Source organism: Chroicocephalus ridibundus, chromosome Z, assembly GCF_963924245.1.
Source record: "Chroicocephalus ridibundus chromosome Z, bChrRid1.1, whole genome shotgun sequence".
Classification (NCBI taxonomy): Eukaryota; Metazoa; Chordata; class Aves; order Charadriiformes; family Laridae; genus Chroicocephalus; species Chroicocephalus ridibundus.
Genome location: NC_086316.1, coordinates 30,309,669 through 30,330,974, shown reverse-complemented (window position 1 = coordinate 30,330,974; position 21,306 = coordinate 30,309,669). Strand labels below are relative to the sequence as shown.

Below are 21,306 nucleotides of genomic sequence, written 5' to 3'. Positions count from 1 at the left end.
CTGTTTTGAAAGCTATGGCATCACAATCCTTTAAGTAACGTTATCATTTCACAAGGGTCCTCCGGGACTACCTGCTTCCCTGCAAGTCACGCAGCAGTATCTTTTACAAGATTTGTTCTTACTGTAAAAGATCAGATGAGAGTTTCCCCAGGATCTTATGACATCTTGGGAAGCAAGACTCTTTTTGGCCCTCTAGCTTCTGACGCTGCCATACACCACTTTCACCGTACAGTGAGAGTTTCTGTAGCTGCTAAGCTGGCAGGCATGACATATGCATTTATCAGTCCTCTTTTCCCTCAAATCAGTATTAAAAGGAGAAGGAAAGAAAGTTCAGTGGAAGTCAAGTCTGCACGAGGCAAGGAGGCATGGTAAAGACAAATGCCAGCATGCCGGATCCTTTGCAGATGGACTCATTATTATTCCTCTGAGGCAGGCTGCCAAACATCACAAGCATGGGGTCACTTCACTGTAGCTGTCATTGTCCGCTAAATCAGAGCTCTGTTCATATTAAAAGACTGGGGTTTTTTTAAGGCAGATAACACGTATAGGTCTTGAACATGCAAACCTGTGATTGTTAAGGTTACCTACAGCCCATGGTACCATAAGTTTAAAGATTATTCACATGAGAAGTTGACAGCATGAACTGTTAACAAAAATCTTTTGGCTAAATGTGCAGTCCACTTATTTTCCACCCAGATGAAAGGCTACCAAATAAAGATAGTTAAAGCTGTCTAGAATCCAAACTAAAGTATCTGAAAAGCACACTTTCAGAAGATGAAACAGCAGCTAGAACATAAACCCTGATACACTTTCTGGTCTGGGTATTAGTGGGCAATAATTTATTGTTTTAACTTCAGGTTCTCATACCAAAAAGAAAAGGGAAAATTCCTCAAGATGCTTAATGCTTCTTCATCCCAAGCCAAATAATGAAGCAAGAGTGAGATGAGGAATGACAAACAAAAAGAAACAGTTTCTAAAAATAATTTATAATAAACCAATTTTGTGAACACAGACCACTGATAGTCTTCCCAGGTGTGTCTGTACTGTTGGTGGTAGCATTGCCTCAGGTTCGTATTTTTGGGTAATGGCAATGTGCAGCTTGTCACCAGGGGACAGCTTGGGACCAGGACTAGTTCCCCCTTCCATGCACAGGGAAGGCCACGCAGGAGCCTTGTTTTAGAAATCCCACCTGCAACCACAATCTCTTTCTCTTAAGCGTGTGTAGATCTTGGGAGGTTGCCGTTTCCCAGCTGACTGCCTGTTTGCGGGCGAGCTATTGCAGCTGTTTGTTGCCTGCACCCTCCAGCCAGACCTTCAAGGTCTTCCTCCTCCCCTTCCAGCCACTCTCCACAGCTGTGGATTGCCCCGGGGCTGGCCGGCTGCCCCCAGGGAAGCCACAGGCCACGTTTTGGAAGAAAACAGTGGTGGGACGCAGAGACATGCAGGAGCCAGGGGCTGGCTGGTGAAGTCAGCTGTCTGGGACAAGGCTACCAACACAGGGACCAGCAGCTTTCAGTCCATGCACAGATGGCACCTATCAGCCCTGGGCATCTTTCCCAGGGTGGCTGTTGACAGTTAACAGTCAGTTAACAGTAACAAAAGCAAATAACACATATTTTAAGAGAGGCTATACAGTAAAGGGCTTGATACAAAAATATCCACACAGACAGACTTCCTTTTCCCTCTCTTCCCCTTTTCTTTTTTTAACCAAATAACGTGTTCCTTACCGGACCATCAGTCTGTATATTAATCCTAGGGCTGTTTTAATAGTACAGGTGAAGGCTATAAGGCTAGGAGTAAAAACGGCTGAATGCATGTGTTTAAGGAAAGTTATTTCTCAAGTTAGATGTTAGTGGCATGTATGAAACCTGTCTATTACAGAATAAGACGATAAGAAATCTGTATCAAATTTTTAGCGCAGTCCCCTTAAGCAAACAGCATCACCAGACATCTGACATTTCTTCTTTTTTCTAACGGGAATCATAAGAATGGATATTGTATTCATGGATGCAACTGTGAAAACTTTGTGGTTGCTGACAAGTTGCCTGGGAAAATCCTGTGGTTGCCCAAATACACTGATGCCCTGGTTCCACTGCTGTGGAAATTCTCATTCATGGTTTTACCCTCTCTTGACCGTAGCTTTTGTGACCCTTCTTTTCCTATTATCTCAAGTACCAGCCTTCCAGACACTGTGTCACTTCCCGTTTATTGCCAGCATATAAAGAAGTACAATGACAGGACTCAGACAATTCCTTTAGCTTCCTATGCAATTTAGGATCCATTTCAAATGTGCCTGCCATCCTTTAAAAGTCTTCTGCTTTCTTGTTTCAGCCCTCTTCAAAGACCGCCTCTGTTTCTTTCCTTCCCCCATTACATGCATGTTCTCTTTTTCGACGTACATTTTCATCATACACTAGATTCTTCCCATTCCCAGACACAGCCTCCGTTATCACTGACAAAACTATTCAGTCTGCAGCTCCCCACACTTGTCACAGCCTCTCACTGGACCCTTTCATTACAAAAATCAGACATATAACACCCTCATTTTTTTACATCTTCTAGTTGCTAACGAATTGTTATAATTCGTGAACAAATTTGTTGGTAACACTGCTTCAGTTACATTTATCTTTGTAAATCATCCAAGGAAATGACACTTTGCATATAACGCTCTACAGAAAATAAAGTTGTCATTTCAGTTAGCTCCTGTTTTCATGATTTTGACAGAGCATTTCGCTCTTGTAAATTCTTATCGCAGTACTTTGTTACAGACTTCAGTTTTCAAATGATCTGCTGTTTGGTTTTTTTTTAAAGTTAATTAACTGACGCCATCTCATTTTAACAGCTTCTGAACATTTCAATGCATTACTTATCAGCTTTTCTTTTCCACCTCCAGCAAACTAGTTCAAAGCATCTATGAATCATTGCACAAGCCTCCCACGCCCCCCTGCAAAGTAAATCCAAAACGCTCTCGTAGAAGAATGGGGAACCCAGAAATGTTTCCTTTGACACTTGATTCAGTCACTTCCTCCATCTCTTATTTTGGCACCTGCAAAGGTTAGAATGGATGTAGTACTCATGCATTCTTTCCTCAAAGGGGAAAATCTAAGACCACAATGCAAAACCAAAAGAGACTGGCTAATTCTGATTTTTTAACAAAACCACAATTAAAGGGACAAATCCTATTCCCATTAAAGTCAAAGGGAATTCTGCCCTGAACAGCTTTCAGTGAGACTATAATATAAACTGATGAGGCCATCCAATAGTGTGAGCAACACGCAAGACTCTGGTTTTCAAAGTAAACTGGTTCAACAACATTGGGAGATCCTTTCAGTGCAACCTTGGGAGTTGATACTAGCTGGAATAAATCTGTCGCGGTTTTGGCCGGATTGGCCAATCAGAACGACAGATGGCCGTCCCCCCGCTCTCTCCTCAGAGAGAAGAGGAAGAAATAAGGAGATTTACGACTTTAGAAAAAGAACTAAACTACTTTAATGAAAATAATAATAAATAAGAAAATAGCAAATAATAATAGAAATTAAAGAAAAATAGTATACAATATATACAAAACCGTATCCAGCTCCCAGGATGACAATTGTGTCACCAGCAGACACAGGGACAGTCCCAGACTGGAGTCAGCGATGGACAGGAGCTGAATTCTGGAACTAGAGTCAGGAATGCTCGGATCAGGATGAAAGGCAGATGAACAGACAGGGTCCTCTTCACACATTGGCCATTGAAGAAAGAGAGCGAGCCAGAGGCGCCTTGCCCCTTTGATCCCTCAGCTTTTATACTGAACATGATGCATGTGGGATGGAATACCCTGTTGGTCAGTTTGGGGTCACCTGTCCCATCTGCTCCTCCCTGCAGGTGGGACCCCTCTGTGCTTCTCTGCTTCCGACCCTCTAACGGGGCAAGCAGCGACGTTAGCTGACCTTGGTTGTTATAGCAATAAGTATAAGCAAGAGCCTCTGTGCACACCATTCCTTGGTGTAATCAGGTCTCATCACTCTGAGAGGGAACAGTGTCTGAACAATATGCTGTTAATTTCAGGCTTTAGTCAGTTAGAAGAGGCCCAGCTAAAAAGTAAAATTACAAATCAGAAAATTAGTTCTTTTTTACCTCAAACCAGGACAAAATAGAAGGAGCTCTATAGACCAACATGTGCAAGATCAGACCCATTTTCCCACCTACTCATTTCATTTCTCATCCACCTCCCTGTCTCTCTCCACCACAGTTAATTTACTACTACCTAATGAGATGCCACCAAGTGTGGCATCATACTGTGTCCATTTATACTGGTGGCAGCTGTATATCACTTAACTTTTATCCTAACTGTATACCTTTCCTAACACTTGTAAGCATATGCAATTATGGAAACAATGCTTGTATCTATGAGCCTTCTCCTGTGACCTTTAGTTACTAGCTTGTTTGGTTTGCGCTGCTCCTTGACATTGCAGGGTGACAATTTGGTCTCATCATCCCATCTATGGCTGCTAATATCTACAGACATAATATGAACAACAGTTTAAGGAGTAGCTGAACATTTAAGACACCTAAACACAACATTGTATTCTTTTTAAAAAATACTACAATCTTAAAACCATGTTTGTAGTTCTAAAATTTCAGTGCTTCGTCTCCCTATCCCTCAGCAGAGAAGAAAAAAATATTCCTAGAGAGAAATTCGGCTTGCCAGGTGCCAATGGTGTCTGTGGGGTTTGTGTCTTTCATGTGTTTGTGTGTGTCCGTACACGCGCACTTGCATATACATGCAGGCAAATGTACACAGACAGATTCAGTACACTCCTAGGTATATAGTTGAAGCTGTAAGACAAGACACTGTGCTTTAGTGAATAAATAATACCTGTAAGAAATAAAACCGCCAACAACACTCACAATGGACAGCAAAAAAAAGTGTTCTTTCCAACAATGACAAAGTAAACAACTTGGTATTTTATGTATAAAAACACTTTGATACTAAAAGAATAATTTCATATCAAAGTTTCCAGTTCTGATTTATATACGTTTCAGTTTTCTCTTACCATAATTTTTAAGACACCTCAATTCATTAAATTTTTAAATTAATTTCTTTTAATGATGAATCAGACTTTCCTTTAAAAACAGTGCCTGGTACATCATTAAAAGAAACTAACGAAGGCAAATGCCTTAGAAGCTCTAACAATCTAAAGAAGACTTTTTTGGTTGCAATTAGTATCTTTTTCAAGACAGTTTCTCATATTAAAATATGTTAATTTTCTTTGGTTACAGGTTATATGAAACCTTCCTAAATGTCTGCTGCTAATTCCAGCTGAAGGCAGTGTAATTTGAACCCAGAAGAATCAAGAACACATTTTTATTAACTTGAGCACAAGGCCCTAAATCCCTCAAAATGTTATCCTTCAGGACACATGTTGCCTTCTTTAAACCTGTACCCCTTTGCAGTATGGGTTGTAAAAGGACAGCAGTAGCACGAGCACATATCTGTCATTACAAAAATGGTCTATTCATAGCATTGTCTGACAAAGCACCTTTAGTAACAAGGCGCCCTATTCAGGGATCTAATTTTTGCAGACATTTGTATGCCAAATTAAAAAAATCTCTATGATGGTGGGTTTAATGAGGTACTTTGTTATTCTCTGTAATAAAAATTAAAAGAGAGAGACAGAATTCTTCAGCTTAATTGCCACATCTGTTATTAGGCACTTTACTGTGATTGACTGGAGTGTATGTGTCAGAGACTGTGCCAGAAAACAGGCAAACTTTATAAGTAGACTTATAGCCCAACTGGCATTAGCAGGATCTCTGTTACAACTTCTGCTGCCGCTCAGTGAAAACTACAGGAACGTTGGCCTTGGTTCAGTCATTCATTAAAAATAAAAACAAGTATTGAAAATTGTGCGTGGGGTTGTGTTTTGGTTTTGTTTTTTTTTTTTTGTTGTTGGGTTTTTTTTAAGGGAAATTAAAAGCATTCACTAGTTTCAGAAGGAAATGCAGTGAATGTGTGAATGTGCCACCTCTCATTGATGGATGAGAGACACAAGCCATCCAAAGTCTGGAAATTGCACAGGATGAAACTTCATGTCCAGTAGTACATCTGCTGCTTTATTTTGCTAGCAGACCAGCCATCAGCTGAGAAGATGGTGCAAAACAATTTGCAGAGGGACGGGACGATCATGGCAAGGGAGCTTCTGGGAAGAGCGAAAATGGAATGGATGCTCTCCTCTGATCTGCATGGAAATTTGGGATGAAACTTGAACTCGCTCACAAAACTCCTTGTTCTCTGTGAAACCCAGAGCAGCCCAACAGCACAACCCTGCCAGCGTTTGCCAGGTCACCTCCCTGGCCACAGCAGGGACACTCCAGACAGCTTAGCAGGGCACTTCATAAAGAGATGGCTAACACGACTGCAGCTCCCTGGCAGCAGACAGGTAGGGGAAAGCACAGCCCACGTAAGAGGGAGAGATCAGAGGAGCCACCCTGAGGGACCGCGTGATGCCGGGAGGAAGAGCGTCCCTCCCCCTGCCCATTGCCCTGTGCTGGGTGGTGCTGACAAACGACTTCTGATGACTAAAGACTCAGATTCACAATCACGACACCTGGTGAAAACTCCGTGCTTGGGCTGGACAGTAACTGCTATTAACACTGTTTTTACTACCAGCTGATCTTCCTCTGGCTCTAAAAAGCAAGCTCTTGGCATCTACCCATCCTGATATAGCAAAACGAGTCTGAGCTTACACTCACTTTCTCCCTCAACTGCTTCTTTCCGATTTCGCACAGGCTTTCTACTAAAAGCACAGAAATGTATGTTGCTATTGTCAGCAAGGAAGACAGACAGGCCAGCTGCCATATTGCTTAAAATTACTTCTTTTCATCCATTTCATCCAGTAAGGAGTAAGGGATTATCTGACCTTCCTCACTGATTTTCTGCCATGCTCTAGAGAGTGTAAAGAAAGGTAGGAATGTGTAGGAATGCAAGGAAAACTGTACCGATATCCATTGCATCCGCTCCTGAAAGGCAGAAGGATGCCCTTGTGTTGAAAGCAAAGCAAAGCTCTCTATCGTGGGCTGGGGCAAGTGGCAGGCACTTCGTCTGACCCAACCTGTCAGCTGCCCAGCAAACTAATCCATGAATAAATCTCTCTTCTCTCTGGAGGGCAGATTGGGACACCCTAATTCCCTCCCTCCAGGAGAGCAAGTGACCATTTTTTGGAAGGAGTCTCCCACGACGGGTGAGATGAGCCAGGGCAGATGCTCTCTGTCACTGTCTGAAGGTCTTTGTTGCGCTCTCAGGAGTCCAAGGCCGCTCCACGCTGCAAGGGGTTCCAGCAAGTTTCCGTGTGTCTCTCTATCGCGGGGGTCTCTTCCCTCTCATGTGTGTTTTCCAAATACCTGATCTCCCTCAATCTCTTTAATTTAGCAAAAGATGGGATTCACTTACTTAAGCACACTTATTTTTAGGTATATGTTATGTAAATAATCTCGCATATGGTATTTTTATCAATGTAACTCCCTGTAAGATCTACAATACTTTTTCTAACACTGTAAGGCGTTTTGTTCGTAAGGCTACTCTCAGTAACCCCACTGTATATGGAAACTACTTAGACTCCTGTCTAAATGTTTTGCCTCATTTCATAAAAGAAATCAACAGCAGATCTAAAAACAGAATTTAGGTCTGCTGGTCTCTATTTTCAGCCTATTCTTAGGACCCATGCCACCAGTTCAATATTTTTTCACAGTGGCAATAGCATGCACATTGTGCTTACAGTTCTTACCGTGGATATAGCATCAGAATCCTGAAATACAGTCTTTTGGATCTTAAACATTTACAAAGGAATCACCACAGACAATATCATGACTGAGAGAATTTTTAACAGATTTGGGTCACCTCTGAAGAGGCCAATAATGCCCTCTTGTCTGTCTGCTTTTTCATTTCTTTATTTTTCCCACTGGTATTCTTGTAAACTGCAATGAAGAAAAACACACATATATGCCGAAGAAAAAAACTTGATGTACTAAAACTTTGGTATTTCCCTGGAGATAGGCAATAGAACAGAAAGCAGGGTAGTTTTTGGAAGTGTAGTGAGAGACTCCCACAGGAGAAGAGGAAGCTTAAAGTACATCCTAGGATGCAGCCTTTGGAGTGACTGCAAATGGATTTCTACTTCATTCCAAAACCTTCCTACTGAAGACCAAGAGGCAGGGACCTCAAACTTTTTTTACATCTTCTCTCATTGCTAGATGAGAAAAAGCACCTCCTTCCTGCATCCCAGCACTACTTTAGCAAACCAAACCAAACAAAAATCTGTTTTCTGAAGTCGTTCTACTGTCAAAATAAAAATCAACTTGTAAAAGGGTGTGGTACATACAGAAAGGTTGACGGTCTGCAAAGACACAAAAAGATTCTTCTGTATTTTATTGGCGCAGACCAGAACCCCAAATCACTGCATCCTTTGAGGTTCACTTAGCATGAATGCATATCCTGGCTGTCATTATTCATACATAATGCAAATTGGCATGAACTAGTGTTCAGCATGAAAAAATGGAGCATATCTTGAAAGTGCATTAAAGTTGCAGAAGAACAGTATTGTTCCAGAGATGAGATTAAGTCTCCCAGCTCTCTGAAATGGGTTATGGAGATGGAAAAATCTACTGACAGCAGTGGGGATACTTAAAGCAAGGAAGCATCTCTCTTGCTATGTTTTTGTCTCATTTTTCAACAACTCCTCACCCAATCTTCTTAATTCAATAATTAAAAATGAACTCTTTTGTGGGTTCGGAGTTTAAACAACTTCCGTGGAACCAGCGAATCTCACTTCTATTCAGTACCATCTTCTGTCTTAAAGTGTTGAAGCCCTGTGGCATACCTGCACAGCAGTATTTGCAACGTGTAGTGCCTCTAATCTGAAACAACCCTAAAGCATAAAGAGCACTAATGTTGCTATGGATTCTCAGCAGAGTCCACTACAGAGCTGGCAACTCCCCTTTTTTCTGAAAGAAAATTTATTAATCTATAAAAAGAGGTCAGTTGTTCTGGCTTCGGTGGAGGCAGCTTTGGGATATCTGGACAACACAGACATGTGTGTTCAATGCACTACCCAGGCGATGCACAAGGGATCCGTGTTCATGCAGCTCACCTCCATTACCTTGCAAGTCCATTGATTTCACTTGAGTTATTCCTGGTTTACTCAGTGCAAGCAAGAAAATCAGTCTCTGTTCTCTTATGCCTTTTATTTTAAAAGAAACGAAACTAGCTAAAATTAATTTATTAAAAAAAAAGCACATTTTTTGCACACAGCTAAAATCTTCATGAAATCTACCCCTCAATTTAAAATACGCATTTCAATCCCACTGCCAGGTACCCTTCAGAAACAGTTGTTATTTACAATATCAGCCTGGGGAGGGGAAAAAAAAAAAGGGGGGGGGGGGGGGGGGGGAAGATTAAAAGATCAAGTTACTCTTCACTTCCAAACAAGCCTGGCCACAGCTGTACATCAGCTTCCGAGCAACTGCTCCGCAAACACACAACAGGGCTTCTGTCTTCCCACAGGGTTTGCTCGGGTCACCCGCATGTGGCGTGGATTAAAGCAGCACTAAAGCTCCGTTACAGAGCAGGCGGAGACACGAGTTAAACGCAAAAGCTGGTGGTGCCGCTGGTAAATGCCCCCATCCCTGTCTCTGCCCCGAGAGGTCTCCCTCAGCTCCTGCACGGTCGGTGGCCGGGGCAGAAAAAAGCACCTGAATGATTTTTCTGCTTTTACGTTTTCACTGTCGAAGAAGAAGGAAGTCGGAGGGAAGGGGACGAGTGTGTTAAGGGGTGTTTTCCTAGGCAAAAAGAGGGCAGTGAAGAGGCAGCCTATGATTTCGACAGTGACAGAGCAATGGAGTCAGGCAGACTGTGGCAAATTGTGAAATTTTCTTTAGAAACACCGTTGTCAAAACTGAAAACCAGAGGAAGGCGCAGTCCCCACTATCCAACACCTGATCAGGCGGCGTGGAGGCTCCTGTACAGGGGGAATGCCTCCTCAATCTGCTGGAAAGGCAAAGCTCATCCCTCAGCACCCGTTCTTACAGCCAGAGCATCCAAGCCCACGTGAAGCCCACACCCTGGCCAAGATTTAAGACCTCAGTCCACTGCATGGGAAGGGAAAGAGACAGTTCTATCGGGGCTGTTACATTTGGTAGACCAACAGCCTTCCTGCACCTCAGCAGGGAAGCGAAACAGCCAGCAGGGCCCGGGAGGTGAGGTTTTTTGCTCCTGAACTTACGGTTCCTCTCTTCATAAACATGACATTGAGAAACTGCAGAGCGTTAGGTATTTTTTCTTTCCCATGGGTCATGCCAGGAAGTCAACACCAGCGCAAAAGAGGGGCAGCAGCCGTCCTCCGGCTGCAGGTGCCCAGGTCTTTGTCATGGCAGGAGAAAACTCAATGTCTTAATTGGCATTTGTATGCAAAGCAATCATGTGGTTAATCAGAATCCACTAAAATAGACAGATAGAGAGACAGATAGATAGATAGATAGACAGACAGACAGACAGATAGATAGCTGCAGTGTATCAGAAACTCTCGCCCACTGGCAAAGCAACACCACCCTGCAGGAATAATGGCACCAGGCAATTTATTCTGCCTCTTCTCGATGCTCTCCAACAAACACACAGCCAAGGTGGACTGGTATTAATTATTTCATAACTGCTTCACCTTTGCAGCTTGGAGGAACATGGCCTTCATCCAGGAGAAGGGACTGTGAAGTAGCAGGGGGGACACACGCAGTCTCTGACGGAAGAACCGCCCAGGGTTTGTGGATATTCACTTGCTCACTCACGAAGCACACGAGAACTCACAAAGCACATGAGTAATAACTCTGGAAGTAGCATCACAAAATTAGGGGCAAACAGGACAATGGTACAAGTGAGCAAATGGGACTCCCGTTTAGGAGTTCACAAAAATTCTGTTTAGACTTAGGTGTCTGTTTATTACTATTACAATTATCTAGATTTGCTATGAAAGTGAACACCACTCTAGAGAGGATATAAACTAAGACTTGTTGAACACAACCGATAAATCTCCTTCCCATCTTTACACGAAATCTTCTTGAGGTGTTTAGATTCCTCAGTCTCCTAATTGCATTACAAAAAAAAAAAAATTTCACAAGTTTCAAAGCTCCTGTATTTTGATGTCACTGAACGAAGTAATTTGGATGCTGCCAATGCATCAGATAATACCAAAAGCATAGGTGGACCTGACAACATCAAACGGGGCCGTGAGAGCTTACATCATGAGAGACAGCGACACCTATACCAACCGTACATAGCAGGCAAGAATCTTACAGCACCATCTCTGCATTAAGCCTTAACCATCATTTTTAAAATACATACTCAAATGTCCTTGTCTTTTGTGGTCCCAAAACCAAACAAGGTACAGGCAGATGCGACATGAACAGTAACACGTACCCAGGACAGCAGTTCATTTGTACAAATCCAAACGTTAGTATTTGGAAGTAATAACTTCCTTTCGCTGAGTAAAAGGGCCACGTGAGAGATGTCATTTCAGATTTCCAGAGGCTATTCGCTTTGCTGTCTTCAGAAGACAGACAACGTGCTGTTGCACATAACACGTACATTTAGGACATTCGTAGTGACATTATAATTTAAGAGATTCTTATGCACCAAAAAGTAATTATATGGATAATTAAAATCCACTGCTGCCATAAGGCTGTGCAGAGGCCTACAAACATCCTTTAATGGCAGTCCATACAGAGATTGCAGGCATCATTTCCACAGAGAAAAGGAAATCCTAACTTCTATGCAGTCTAGCACCCTTCTAACACAGTTTAAAAAAATTATTAAGTGCCAATACTTTTCTTGAGGACTGTTTGAAAAAAACAGCCTGTCTAGCCCAGCTTTACCCTCAGCAAGCATTTATTCACCTGACTTAGACAGATCCCTGAATTTCTCAGACCGACAGCTGAGTCTCCCTCTGACACCAGCTGGGCTGTATCCTCAGTATTTCTTTCCATTAAAAATATTTACTAAAACAGGTAAGGTAAATGCTGGAGGAAGAAGCTGGTCAGGAGTCTAGCTAGGCCAACCTTGCTCCCTAAACCAAACACCTCTGGGGTTTTTCCCAGGAGCAGTGAAACTCTTCAAGCACACCAAGGTTCAAGAAAGAAGAAACAGCCACCAAAAAAAACATCCAAGTGTCAGGCCAAAATTGGCTGGGATTCTTACTGACATGTAAAATTTACACAAAATCATTAAGCTGTGTAGTTTTGATAGCCAAACACGGGCAACTTGGTGTAAAAAGGAGTTTGTGAGCAAACATGCATGTTTTTGCAGTGGGGGGTGAGTGCATGGAATGGCTGGGGGCCGGGGGCAGCCTTCCGCATACACTGGATGGAGCAGGACAGAGCTTGGCCCCTTCGTTGGTGCAGGCAGGAGTAACAAAATCATCAGCTCTTCAGGCACTTGCATTGTGTATTTAAGTAGATACTACTAATATACCACGTTTCTTGATTTACCATTTGTACCACAAACACAAAATATAGCCTGGGCCTCTTCAGATTAATTCTTGATGACACAAAGTCCTCGATACAGGCATAAGTCATTTAGGTGATTGTCTTTCCCAAAACTATAGACAAAAAACCCTCTGAAGAAAAGCCTAATGATGGAGAACTGAATAAATAAAAAGATTAATTATATAATACTACTCCGTCACCAGTTGCAATAAATGCTTTCTGTTCCTCTTTGCACTTCAAAAGCTTCTCTAAAATAAAATATTCACTAGGAAAGTGTAAACAAAGTAGGAAAAATGTGTCAGTATAAACAAAAATATTTTGAATTTCTGCATTCAGAAAGTGTAACAGTCACAGCAAAATGAAAAAACATACTTGAACCTCACATGAAATTAAAGAAATGTAATTCACGGCACTTTTTTTTTGTTATACCAGTAGCAATATACCAACAAACAGGCAAAGACTGCTTTGTAAATGATGTGTTTCCCTTAAGTGTTTAGAAGCAAATACCATTCAAAAGCAAACACTAATTTAATAAGGTCCTCAATCAGAATAAGAAAAAAGAAAAAGGAAGGGGGGAAGGAGGAGGAAGGAGAGAGGTGGAAAAAAAGAAGAAAAGGGGAAAGAAAAAGAAGGAAAGGGGACAGGGGGGAGAGGCAGAAAAGGGGAAAGAATGAAAAAGAAAAAAGAGGGGAAAAAAAAGGAAAAAAAAAAGAAAAAATGGGGGGGAGGGAAATAACCTACAGCTGTAGCTAGAGAATGAGGTCAAAGCGCCTTTGCTGGGTGTGAACACCAGTGACTCTGGTCATCATCTGGTTCCACCTCCTGTGCGCTGGAGAAGACAATCCCGCCCTCAGGGCTGCAAAGGCGAAACAGTTGTTTTTAAACAAATACATTTCTAATTGAAGAGCTTTCCACTCCAGCTGCCGTACCCTATTTTTTAAGTAGATTTACAATGGCTGACGCAAGCATGCTGCCTTTGGGGCCAAGATTGCTGCAGCTCACAAGTTGTCAGGGATGTTTCTTCATGTACCAAGTGCTCTGATTCTTGCCCATGGTCTTGAACCCTTTGAAGAGGGTTTCTAAGTCACCAAACAAATGCTTCCCACAAACACACATAAGCATTATTTTTGCCTTAGTTTCAGTGATCGTAACAGCTGTGTGTTGACAGACCAGAGCAGTCCAAGATTTTGTCCACACTTTAGAGGAAACTAAAACTAAGTTATACATGCTCAAAAGCACACTGTAGGAAGCAATCTTGCAGCATGGAGCAAGGGAACTGGAAGATCTACTTGGTCAGTTGACATACTCTGTCGTGTTCCCACCATGTCTGTCCTCAGTGCTACATTACATGTTTTTTGCTGATTCCTGACAGCCACTTCCAAAAAAAAAAAAAAAAAAACCCAAACAAATCCATTGTGTCATTTTGTACTTAGAACTTAACTGGACCTTGGCACGTAGACACATATGCGTTCCTGCACACACACATATGTCTTCTCTTTTTTTAACATGCAAGCGCTTCCACTGTATTCATGTTCTCGGGGCGACCAAGCTCCGACTGACTATTGGCTTTGGGAGGATCTGATGCCAGCCAGCCGTGCATAATGGCCTCTTTGTCTGGCTGTCACATGAACAGTGTTGTGTTACAATCATTGTCACTCCGGGCTTAAACTGCAAGGCATGCTTTCACACAAAACATTCACTTTGGGGGCTCTTTTTGGCAGAGCCCTGTGATTGAAACTCTTTTGCTCCTCTTTAGTAAAGCAGTTCAGCAATGCTGAAACTTTGAAAGTCAGGATTCAAAAGCTCTCATCCAAATCAACTGATTCTGAAACTTCTCTATGGGTCACATGAAGAAAGGGGTAAGCAACATAAAATAGCCATGATCTAAATCCCTATGTGTGAATCAACACCAAACTCAAGTGCCGAGCAACGTGGTTAATAAAAAATAGACTGCTGTAGTACAGAAGGTCTGAATGAAGCCTACAACGGTGAAAACATAAAAATAAGGTTGATTCAGTTCACCTTTGCAGTATGTGAGGTCAGAAGGATACCACCATGGTAGTGGGATCCTCCTAAAACCCAGTTTAGAAGACAAGCACAACACCACAGCTGCAAATTCCTCCCCTTTGTTCCACCGGCTAACAACCCGGCTGCTCCTGCCTGCCGCTACAACGCAAAAGGCAGATGCACCCTTTAGCCCTGATCTTTAGGTATGAATTACGATGGTCAAGAATTGCGTGTCAAAACGAGATTGCAGCGTGCCGCTTCCTCCAGCACGTGCCTGGCTCCCCATGGGGAACCCCAAGGCATGGGGCAGAGCCGGAGCCAGGGAGCTCTTGGGGCAGCTCCCACACCCCGGGCTGTTACCGCTGTGAAGCCGCAGTGTGAAGGCAGGGCACTGCCACATCCACTGCGAACCATGGGTGAGGATCTCGTCATGACTTTTCCCAAGCCCTTTGACAGCAGAGTATTTTGTTCCAAGTAACAGTTGGAGACGGGAAAAATCCCAACTCAAAGTTATCTCCACCTTGGATGTTTTTTCTCCTGCACTTCAGAAAAACGTCTGCAAGATAAAATCAAAATGTTTCCACAAGACAAAAATGAGTAACTTACCAGGTGACAATGTTATTACTGGCTGTGTAAATCCTTTAAATTCACCAAGAACCCAAAAAAAAGTCTGAGAAGGAGATAAACAAGATTTCTGTATAGGAGAGACTTCAAAAGATGTGTGAACACACTGAACTCATTGAGACCTTGCACGGATGTCTTTGTTTTCATTAATGAAAAATATTCTCACAGAGCTAAGACCAAAATATGTTAAGAACGACATCCTCCTGCCCTTACTGTCTCTCTGAATCATTTTGTGCTGCACATATTTGTCTCATACAGTTACTTATGGAATACAGCACTACTCGCTTTGAAGAGGGCTCTACAGGATCTACCCCTGAAAGACGTAAGCGCAATGCAGGAAGTACTCATAGCATAATGCTTGCCATGTACAGAAAGCTTTACAAAGCAATGGCTTCTTTCCAAAAGAAATGGGGGTATGCATGGAGCAGCAAACTACCAGTTTGCTTATTGTTTTCTGTCCAGTTCATTTTTCTTTCCTTTGCATTAAAGTAATATATCTTCTGCTAAACTCTGGTTAGGTATTCCACCCTGCTACTGCTCATAGACTTGTCCATCGCCCTAAACACACATTATTATTCTCTTGATCATTCTTTTTTCTTGAGCAGCCTTAACAAGCCCTCCCTCTTCTCTACATCCTCTGCCACTGTTTCAAGCACACTCTCCCAGAGCATCACTGCCCATGAGAGACACCTTCGGGCTGGGTCAGGGCCCCCCAGTCTCATGCCTGGACAACTTCACCCATGCCACAAAACCCTGATGGTCTTCTCTCGTCCAGCCTGACAAATCCACCTTCTGCATCACCCTAAGGTCATGACTCCTCTGAGTCTCCCCTTGCCTTTCACGGCCCAACATTTCTCATACTTAACAAGATGTTGACCCTTTCTTTGGTAATTGGTAATATACTGCTGTTTCAGAGAAGTACTTCTACACAGTCTCCTATTTGAGGACTCTCACCTGAAAAAAACATCATTAATCCCTTTTAAATGTTTTCATTTCCATGATTTCTGATGAATAATATAATATGACTGTGGCTTAACAGCTGTTTTCATTATTTCATTGTCCTTCTTTATTGCCTATTGTCTTTTGTCTTAAGTTTTAGATTATAAAAGGCGGGATCATTTTTGTTATTGTTTTTGTGCTGTTGTAAAGCTCCTGTTACTGTAGGGGTGGGACAACCTAACAGCTGTTCGTGCTAGTGTTTCTATTTTAAATATAAGACACATTAATGTGAAGTCTTTATATTCAAGTTTCTTTGCAGGAGTTAACTTGCATCTCTGTGTGTTCAACAAAAATAATTTGGTAGGCTTAGAACAGTGTTCTTTTACAGCAGCAGAAAAATGATTAAATTTCTTTCCTGAGGTCACACAGCAAGTCAGTGTCAAAGTTAAAATTATGCTTTGTGCTTCCCAATCTATATTCTTTCGTTGTCTTGCACATCAAAAGGGCTCAGAATTAGTACCTCATTGCTGACTATGGGCTAATTTCTCTGACAATCAGATACAAAACACAGATAAAACATGAAGAGCTGTCTGTCTACATTTTAATATAAACCTAATGTGTACATCCAGAGGCATGAACCACAAATCCTTACATAAGCAAAACATCAATTAAAGACCAGACAGTTTGAATAGGTTAATTAACAAGAATGCTGACACAATCAATAAAGCTATTCTAATGAAGCCAATCCCTCCCCAGAATACTACTCCTATTTTTATGACAGATGGCTTTAGACGATACTGGTTTTATAAGAAAAAAACATTTGGAACATCAAGACACAGATTCTTCTCATAGGTGAAAAAATAATGCAGTTATTTCTAAGTTTATGGTATGCTGATTCTAGGGTCTGTATCAAATCTTCAAAGGGGAATATGCGTACCAATTACTGGGAAACTCATCTCTTAATAGTAAAAATCAGGGTCAAATTCCATTGCTGACAGTGAGTCTGTAACATAACTATGATACAGTAAATTCTGGTGCCACTGGCATCATCCATCAAGGAAGACACTGCTTAGGGGAAGTAAGGATGTAAGAATTTTTGACTGTAATTCCACTACATCATTCCACTCCACATCTAAAGAAAGGCTCATGTGGATTTTATTGCTCTACACTGTGTTCCATTTAAAAACTGAATGTTACAGTATTCTCCATGGAAGGATCAACACATCTTTGTTTTGACTAAGGCTGTAGCATGTATGCAAAGAATCTGTTTCTTTTTTTCCTTCCTCAAAAGCCACTTACTTCCCCTAATGAGAAAAAGTGAAAATGCCTAGACAAGAAAAAGGTATGTAGAGACACGGTGCAGAACTCCTGCCAAGTAATCTGAATATAAATTCAAGGGATCCTCAGCAGCTGCAGTCAAAAGCCCACTCCAAACTCTGTTAGATGTTAATCAAACTTAAGTATGTTAATGCACGGTTCCCGTGTTCTTTGCATAGATGAGTTAACTGCTTTTGTTAAACTGTATTTGCTAGGTGTATGCCCTCATACAGCAAAATGCATCCTTTTGTGGGAAGCAGGGTTATGAGAGTCACCAAAGGACTGTTCGCTTGGTCAAACTCTTCTGTTCACCTGCGGGGCAAGAACAGCTCGTTTAAACATTGACAGCCCTGGAGAGGTCCTGCTGGTACCCACCTTGTAAGGACACCACCCCACACCGCCAGTTGCATTTAGAGTGTTGGCATTAGCCATGCATATTTTAGCTAGAGCCCCAAAATGTTAAAATGTATGGTATCCAAAGGGCTAAAGGATCACGCTATTGAGGCAAAGGCAGTGCAGTTTCTGTCTATGGGGGCTGTCCGTGGGGAGTCAGAACTGGCGTGCGCAGCCCGGCCCCTGGAGAACAGATCTGTCCTGTCACCACCTGATACTCAAAACAGGGGATCTCTGATAAGTGATTTCCAGGGAAATTAAGTAGATACAACTTCACACAGGCCACTGAGCAGCCAGCAGCTGAGAATTTTTTTGCAAGATGCGGATTGTAACGAGGGAGCGAGAAACAGAAAATTCACTGCCAATCCTGTGAACTGCTTGTGTTCTAGCAGAGACTTGTAACACTCCAGACGTACGACTGCAACATCTTAAGAAGCCAAACGCAAAGCCATGCCATTTCCACAGCATACTAACAACCAATGCTAACATTATGATCCACCTCTTTTGGGAGCAATATGCATTTAAATTTGATTGTATGACAGGGCCACATGGTACTTATAGTTGTCTGTGTAAGAAAAATAGAAAAAGTTTTACTAGATAAGGTACCATGTTCTGATGCTGTGCAAGTGCCCAGTTATATGAGCAAACAAGTAGGAACCTGGGCCTGAATTACGTTGTTTGTCCAGCTTATTAAAAATATGGAGCACACCTGCCCAGCTGGCCTTTCTGACTTGAGATGGAAAATAAAAACAGGCTCCCTAATACCATTTCATTTTCAGGGCTACTGAGTAGCAACTGATACAGATAATTTGGCCACCCAAGCTGTTATTTTCCTAAATTCTGTCTCCAGCTCAGACACTTGCACGTCCCCCCTGCGCTTCAAGAAGAACGCACATACCTAATTACGTATGCTTTACTCCCGGTATTGTGTTATTGGGCAAAAATGCCATTTAGGGGTGTTGACAAGGAAACTGAAGCCTGAAGGCAGCTTTCAGTTTCAGACTCACATCAGACATGCTGCTCAGTCAAAGCATCTAAGACTTTTCGGAGTTGTTCTGTAGCTTATCTGCAGGGAAACAAATGTCATTTTCCAGACTTGGCTTTTTTTTTTTTTTTGGTTCTTCCAAGTTGCTGGATAAAAACATTTTTCCTAAATAAGAGTCATTATGTTAATCAGCTTTCCAAACTGCTGCTGCCAAAGCTCAGTTACAAACCTGAGAAAGTATGCCATGAAACATCTTCAGTACTGACGGCATGTTCCAAACTGAGGTTTTAAACTCACTCTACCATCAAAAGTTTGTACTTGAGAAAAACTTGAGAGCTGTACACGATTCCGGGAAATATATGTCTGCTTTGAGTACATTTACTCAATGACTGGCAGCAACGTTTAAGTAATTTATAAGGTTACCAAAAAGCCCTGCATTCCCAGCTCATTCTAGGAAAAGCAGCTGCTTATTTTTCCTAATTGATTTGTGCCTACATTTCCAGATCGAGCCTACTTCTTGGCTGAAACACAAAATAGGAAATATTTACACTACTATGACTGTCGCCAAAAGAAAATCTGTACAGGATACCACGCAACTGAGAATTTCTCTAGGCAGCTTCTGCTGAAAGACATATGCTGGAGCAATGAAGTCAAGTTATTAAACAGATGTACGTTTTCACGTGCAGGTCATGTTTATTTACATATATACACAAACATCCCTCTGTCTCCGTATGTACCCTCATTGCGGCCTCTGTTCAGGACTGCCAAAAGCCTTCCGTGAAAACGAACGGTAGCCTTTAAAATACCCATCTTTCGCGCAAATCTGCTCTGCGGGGAGCCTGAACCGACTCGTCCCGTCTGTGGACGGCCGGGGCGGGAGAGTGAGGCGACGCCAGCTGGGGACAGCGCGACGAGCCTGCCCGGACGCCGGAGCCGCCCCACCAGCCCGGTGTTCCCCCCGCCACCAGCGACAACGCGGAGCGAAACACGCGCGGGCGCCCGGCTGCTCTGACAAAGCGGCGGTACCCACCAGCGGGGCGAGCATCCCACTGAGGGCAGCCCCCGCTCCACTCCGGGGGCGATGCCGCCTCGCTCCCCCCGGGGATGCTGCCTTGCTCCCTTCGGGATGCCGCCTCGCTCCCCTCAGGATGCCGCCGCCCGACCCGGGATGCCGCCGCGCTGCTCCGCCGCACCCGCGCCCGGCGCCTGCGGGACGGGACGGGACGGGACGGGACGGGAGAGGACGGGACGGACGGGAGGGATCCCTGCCTACCTGTCTCGCGGGCGCCCTCCCCGTCCGAGCGGGATCCGCCACCGGGAGCTGCCGCCGGGTTCCGCGCCGCCGCCGCGCCGAGGGAGGGGCGGTGAGTGCGGCGGAGCCGGCGGGGCTCAGCCCCTCCTCCGCCCGGCCCGGCCCTCCACACGCCCCTGGCCCCGGCCCCCGGGGCGGTGTCCGAGCGACGGACAGACAGGCAGACACTTGGCCACTTACACGCTTTCGGGCTGGTGTCGCCCGCGGATGCTGTTTCCCCCCCCATCATCCCGCCCCAAAACAGCCTCCCTGCGATCGCTTGCAGGCAAAATGAAAACTACATAGGGACTTCAGAGGTCCCTTGCTCGGCCGGTGAAGGGTGGGTACCTACCCTGCAGGTGACCCAGGAATAAAATCTTCAGAGCGCCTTCGGTGCCACCAGCAGGAGCTGGTCGTCCGCTCCCTCAGGAGACCCAAATCCACGGAAGGGCAGGCGTCATGTGCTCCCCTCCGGTACTGTTTGAGAAAAGAAAGGCGTCGTTACTTTTACGCTCCCCCGTTTAATTGGTGATACTCGTTATCCCCCAAATATTTCAGGTAAACAGACCCGTGAGCCTGCTTCGTGACTAAAGTTCCAGCACGGGGCACGGGAAGGAAAATGTTTCGTGAAACTAAGCAACCACTACTTGTGTCTTTATACAAAAGGCAGACCAAAACAGACTGACAAATGTCGTACCGCCCCGCAACACAGCCTCTGCACGATAAACAAATAGTAATATGTTTTAAATATGGAAAGCACTCATAAATAATGAGGACAGTAGCTAATCTACCAAATTAGCTTTTGCAAGGGGAAGTCTGCGTTTGCATAACTGCGAAGTATTTCTTTGCCTATAGACGGAATTTTGCTCTTCGCACTTCACATACGGGGAAGTTGTGCCATTAGAGCATCTCCTTTTTCACAGAAGAAGAGCGGTCAGCGGTCAGGTTTTCTCTCTGCCGGTGGCTGCGGCTGGGGTTTGGGCAGGAGGGAGAGGCGGCAGGGCCGGGGCCGGGCGGGATGTGCTGGGATCTGCGGCGGGATGTGCTGGGAAGCAGAGACACCTGCTGTCGCTGCGGGCGTCGGGGGTCTGGGACGCTCCTTCCAGCACAGCGCGGCAGCTAGGCAGCTGTTGTAGCTGTGAGACTCTCGGCAGATAATAGCTTCCATTTACCAAGAAAAAAGAAAAAAAAAAAAAAAAGCGATAACCCAAATTTTCTTGTCACATTTTTTCCTGATTCT

The 21,306-nt window shown here is 43.6% G+C and overlaps 1 protein-coding gene across 2 annotated transcripts in view; it reads right to left on the bottom strand.

The window, feature by feature from the left end:
- Window positions 1–20,182, bottom strand: part of MEGF10 (multiple EGF like domains 10) — a 108,731-nt gene extending 88,549 nt beyond the window's left edge. Inside the window, exon 1 of one of the 2 annotated variants that reach the window (XM_063320632.1) lies at window positions 20,049–20,182. The gene's annotated coding sequence lies outside the window, so the exon portion shown is untranslated. Of the gene's footprint in view, window positions 1–19,805; window positions 19,937–20,048 lie in introns of those variants that run through there. The other variant, XM_063320631.1, reaches the window with a different exon arrangement.
- Between the last annotated feature and the right edge of the window lie 1,124 nt (window positions 20,183–21,306).